Source organism: Filicampus tigris, chromosome 21 (assembly GCF_054856515.1).
Source record: "Filicampus tigris isolate MCC_2025a chromosome 21, RoL_Ftig_1.0, whole genome shotgun sequence".
NCBI lineage: Eukaryota > Metazoa > Chordata > Actinopteri > Syngnathiformes > Syngnathidae > Filicampus > Filicampus tigris.
The window spans coordinates 7,917,827-7,923,129 of record NC_141237.1 but is presented as its reverse complement, the minus strand read 5'-3'; the positions used below and the strand labels follow the sequence as shown (position 1 = coordinate 7,923,129).

General features: G+C 43.8%; 1 long non-coding RNA gene across 1 annotated transcript; it reads left to right on the top strand.

Moving 5' to 3' along the window:
• Positions 1-1,609: 1,609 nt before the first annotated feature.
• On the top strand, positions 1,610-4,929 carry LOC147127461 (uncharacterized). Its single transcript, XR_015084478.1, has 4 exons — positions 1,610-2,035; positions 2,173-2,486; positions 3,892-4,131; positions 4,203-4,929. It is a non-coding gene; the product is annotated as an uncharacterized LOC147127461 (long non-coding RNA).
• The last annotated feature ends 374 nt before the right edge of the window (positions 4,930-5,303 follow it).

Below are 5,303 nucleotides of genomic sequence, written 5' to 3'. Positions count from 1 at the left end.
GGTAACTGAGCATCTGCACAATGTATTTGAGATATGGCAGTTTGTTAAGGAATAATTTATGTTAAGATGTTAAATTATATATTATTACATTATGTTATGAAACATCAGTCTATAGTTCAGCTCTGTTTATTTTGCTGATGTTTTATGGTAAGAGCTAGTCATCACAGGAAAAAAGGTCATGTGATTGGATCCTAAACATATATACTCCCCGCCCCCTCCCAATCAAGCTGTTACAGTTTCCATTCTCTGCTCTGCAGTCTAGAATTTGCTGTGGCAATGTTTTAGACTGTTTAAAAATCTTCCTGGGCATGCACAGCAATCAAGGCCTGTCACCTTGGCCCATGCCAATCCCTTAAGTTATCTCATGGGCATCACATTTTGTGAGTTGGGGATGCCGTGCCCACCGGTGATAGCCGGTAGCACAGCGGTTGTTAAACTTTTTACACCAAGTACCAGCTCCCAAAATATTGGGCTCTTCAAATGCCACCATAATGGCCTTAAAGTAGAAGTCAACCCAAAAAATGTCTTTGCAATTACATGTTCTATACGCCTCCACTAGCCTCCACAAACAATCGTGGCTCACCTGTTTTCTGAAGCTGAGCTATGATTGGCTGTTACCTGAGCAATGAGCAACTGTGATGTCATTTTCAGTCGGCAACAAGTGACAAAATGGCCGCCCCCTGAGATGGATAAAATCGTGTGGATTTGACTATTTAACACACATCCCCAAAACACAATATCAATCAGAATGCCGTGTTTGGACTAGCGGGGCTGCATAGAACATATTTTTGGGTCGACTTCCTCTTTAAAATGCAGTCAAAGAATACAGAGGCGGAGCTTTTTGCCCTACAAAGTACATTTACTGTACTTAAGTTAAATACAAATGAACTCTATTGTGCAAGATACTTTGGCTTAAGAGGATGACACGAGCAGCACTGCCCTGTACCAGGCGTCTCTTTTTGCCAATCATCCCTGAGTTGAACCTCCTCCCACTGCATAACATGATGATGATGTGCTGGGCCTCTGACATGGAATGAGATAACACACATCTGGAGCCATGGACAGTCTGCAGTGCGGGTAAAGCCCTCACTCTGAACTGGCTTTCAAGCTTTTCCTTCCTCTCCAAAAACTCTTTTTCACTGGGCCTCTGCTTTTTGTTCCAAAAGAAAGCAGAGCCGTGGTTGTGTTAAAACAACACAACAAGCAACACTTATATGTAGGAAAACCACAGGATTGCGGAATGGTCTGTAAAGTCCCAAAAAACTGAAGCGGAATTCCATACAAGTTGAGGGTTTACTGGAGTGAAACCTGCAGGCTTTTCGTGTCAGTTGCTTTCTACAGATGGCCCATATGCAAAAGGAATGAATTATTCTGTCATGCATGCTATAGAGCTGAAATCACTTAACACACGTCAGCATGCACACAAACACGTGTAATGGCATCCATCACACGTCGGCAGTTTGATGAAAGCTCAGTGGAAGCCAACAGGCATGAGAGATGGATGATCCACGCACACACTCGTGCGCACGCACACGGTGTGTCACACACGCACACGGTAATGTGGCAGGAGTTCCTCAGCAGGTTACCCTCCCTCTCTCAGCATGCTACTCAGGGATAAGGAACGCTCCGAATTCCTGCAAGCCAACGATTCACAGCAGCCACTCGAGATTTTTAAACAGGGCCCTTCCAATGGCTAATTATAGCGTCGGCCTTCCGTTCCTATAGCAGACTGTTCCATACACGCTCGCCAAATGAAGACCTGAGACAGGAACAAGGCAGAAATCACATTTGTTACTTTCTTTTAATGGATTTTATCTGTGGGGTATGAGCCAGCGCCAACGGCAGGAAAAGCTTCCGATAAGGTTACATAACGCTTGCCGCACTTTCAAAAAGTGCCGTACCTGTGTGTCCAGCTGCGAGCGGTATTGCTCTGACATCCTTGGCACGCTACGATGCTGAAGTTTGCAAGAAACTCCGCCAAAATAAAAGAGCATGAACTAGAACAAGAAATGGACTTGAAGAGAGACACGTGCAGGTGAGGCGTGTAAGGAGTGAGTGAGGGCATGTGCGGCGGGAGCGTTTCAAAACAAAACCACCCAGTGTTTTCAAGCTCAATTGAACGTTCAATCTCTTTGGGCGACAGAAATATGACACAGTGTTATTTTTTGCCAGGCTCTCGCGCATGCAATTTTAAAGGGGGCGAATGCAGGAATGGAGCCAAGAGGCCCAGAAGCTCGTGTTGTTTTTCAGCATCCCGAGCGGGGTCAAAACTCTCCATTTCGCAACGGTGGAGGTGCGTCCCAAGGATGAAGTTAAAGGTTCAGTCGACAGCTCCCAAGGGCCGCGACTGCCTCATTATTTCTGCTTCCTCACTGCACTCCGCGGGCCACAGCTTGGGAGGGAGTCATCTGCGTCCGATTCATAATTCATGCATCTGGCTGACTGCTCTTCTCTGGCACAAGTAAACAGCGTGACAAGGCCAGCAGGTAGCTCTAGGTCTAAATCTGTCTTCTCCGTTGTACGGAAAACCCTACCTGATTATGTCTGCTCCTAATCAACAACTTCAACAGACTCCCGAAGAAGCGCTTTCATATGCAGATGACATGTTCCACCGTGTTCCAGCGGCTCATTTCTTAGCCTTATCAGCAATGGCCCGGTTCAGAGCAAGTCCATCGACGCTGTAGGTCAAGCATGGTGCATCCGCATTGAATCATTCTTCCCACCATCAAGACTAAGGCTGTAGAATACAGATGGCGTTGTCCTGAACTTGTGAAGTTTCAACCTCAAATTGAACTCTTCACTTTTTCAACTTTTAAAGTCAACTCTAATATTTTTTTTAAGAATATCTTATATGCAGGCCCACTCGTTGAAACAAGGCATTCTGACTAATATTGCATTTGTGGAATAAGACTTAATCCACCCGTTTTTAGCTATCTCCGGGGGCGGCCATTTTGTCACTTCGGTTGACTAAAAATGACATCACAACGACCAATCACAGCTGACCTGTATTATGAAGCTGAGCCGTGATTGGTCGTTACCTGAGGAGCTGTGATGTCCTTTTCAGTCGACAGAAGTGACAAAATGGCCGCCCCCCGAGATGACTAAAAACAGGTGCATTTTGCTGCTTAACTCATATTCCACAAGCACAATATTGCTCGTTTCAACTAGTGGGCCTGCTGGGAACATAATCATGAAAAAAATATGTTTGGGTTGACTTCAGCTTTAAAGGTTCAGACGGTGTTAATCAATGTATAAGATAATACAGAAACATAAAATCTGTTCTGGGATATTACATGGAGGGGTTCTTCACTGTGCAAGTAACACTGCATCAACAACTTTGATTATCTCACTACGCTTGTTTTACTAGGTTGAATATATCGGGCAGCAGAACATTCTATCCAAAGAATTGGAGTGATCCGAGTAGAAACAGTAAGTGACCATTCTGATGACACTGGCTATATTTTGAATATGAAATACTGTGGGAAAACAGATGTTTTTAATTGTTTCTATAAAAACAATTAAAAAGTCAGTGGAGTCCTGTGATGGACTGTGAAGTCAAAGTGCATTTAATTTACATAATACCCGCTTTTTTTGTGTGTGTTTGTTGCATGTAGCACATTCACAACTCTGCAAACTAATTGTCAAACGTAATTTTCCTGGGGGTAAATTTAATCATTGCGGTCTTTATGATGACTACTGTACTTCACAGCAATCACTTTTTTAAATAGAGGGCTCAAAATGGAGCCACTCATTACTTTGCCCCAAGTCGTCATGGTAACAGAATCCATACTCACCATTGGCCAAGCAATATGTTGGGCAGGATGAGGGCGCGCTCTTGTGAGATCGGACCGCCAATGATGACCTCTGTCCTCTGTTTACACTTGACATCAGAGCAAGATAATGAGTCATGCATGGACAAACTTGACTTGCCAGCTCAGAGACACAGATCTCAACCCCATCAAACACCTTTGGGAAGAACTAAAGCCAGGCTCTCCCATCCAACATCTGTGACTTCTAACCTTGCAAATCTTCTTGAACAAAGACAGACACTCGCCAAAATCTTCAACAGAATTCTCAAAAGAGTGGAAGCTGTTATAGCTGCGAAGGGTAGTTCAACGTTCAACATTTCCCGTAGGTGTACTTGTCTATATACAGTATCTTACATGATCTCCGGCTATGTCAAAAATGATTTTACATTCTAGGTTGACTATGAAAGGAGTATGTTAAGTGCAGGACAGATGCCAGGCATGATCTGCTTTGCAGCGCTCTGTGATTTGAAGCCAACGACCAACAAACCCACCAAGCAACCAAGCTGGCGGCCAACTGCCCCCTTCATTCTCTGGGAAGAGCAGTAAACTGCAGTCCAGCTGCAGCTCGCGAACAGGAGGAGTCACGGGCATGATGGGCCTTTTAGGACTTGGGCCAAATGTAGACTCTGGCCGGGGTTTTTCACTATATTACCTTTCACACTGCCACCTGTAACTGGGAACCTTTGATTTTGTGCTGGTACCTTTCATGCAGTCCATTGACATGGGGATGAGCTTTAATGGACAATTCCTCCTAGTGGATCACAAACATAATATCAAAATATATCATCATAATAATATAACAATATCAATATGTTTCTGAAATAGTTGTCCTACTTCTACCCCAGTAAACTGCTACCGCAAAGCAAATCAATCACTGCCGACTGGCTCGGAATCAACTGTGGGAGGTGATGTCTGCTTCACACACTACCATGATTGGAAGCGGGCCCTTGCTCAAATTAAAGACGAACTTCGCTTGTCTCAGAAAGAAAGCACCAGCCATAAAATGAGAGCGAGGCCAGACCACCAACATAGAGAGGCCTGTTATATGGCTTGTTTAGTGGTGGGTTTGTCTCCGCCTCTTCGCCAGCTCTTTGCCTAATGCAAATTCACTTTCCATCCACATCAACCTCACTGATATCTGCAAAGACAACTTTAAGACATTATTGATCCAAGTGCTTCTGGCTAGTGCTCCACAGTGTGCAGGATTTGTTGCTGCTTGCTTGCTGTATTCATTAGCTCTTTGTAATGTAGCTCTGTATGTGTGCTGGGACACCAAAACTGTTCAAAATTAAAGGATGTACAGTAAAAAAAAAACAAAAGTTCATTCTACATTTCTGTTTTGCTACATTCTGTCCACTGAAAAGGTTTGGAGTGAGTGATGTGCTCATGTGTTCATCAGAACACCTTTTAATGTAATTTTAATTTCATGTCTTGTCTTTTATGTTAAGTTCTCAGTTTTTAATCTTTCATGTTTGTCATGCCTGCTTTTATTTT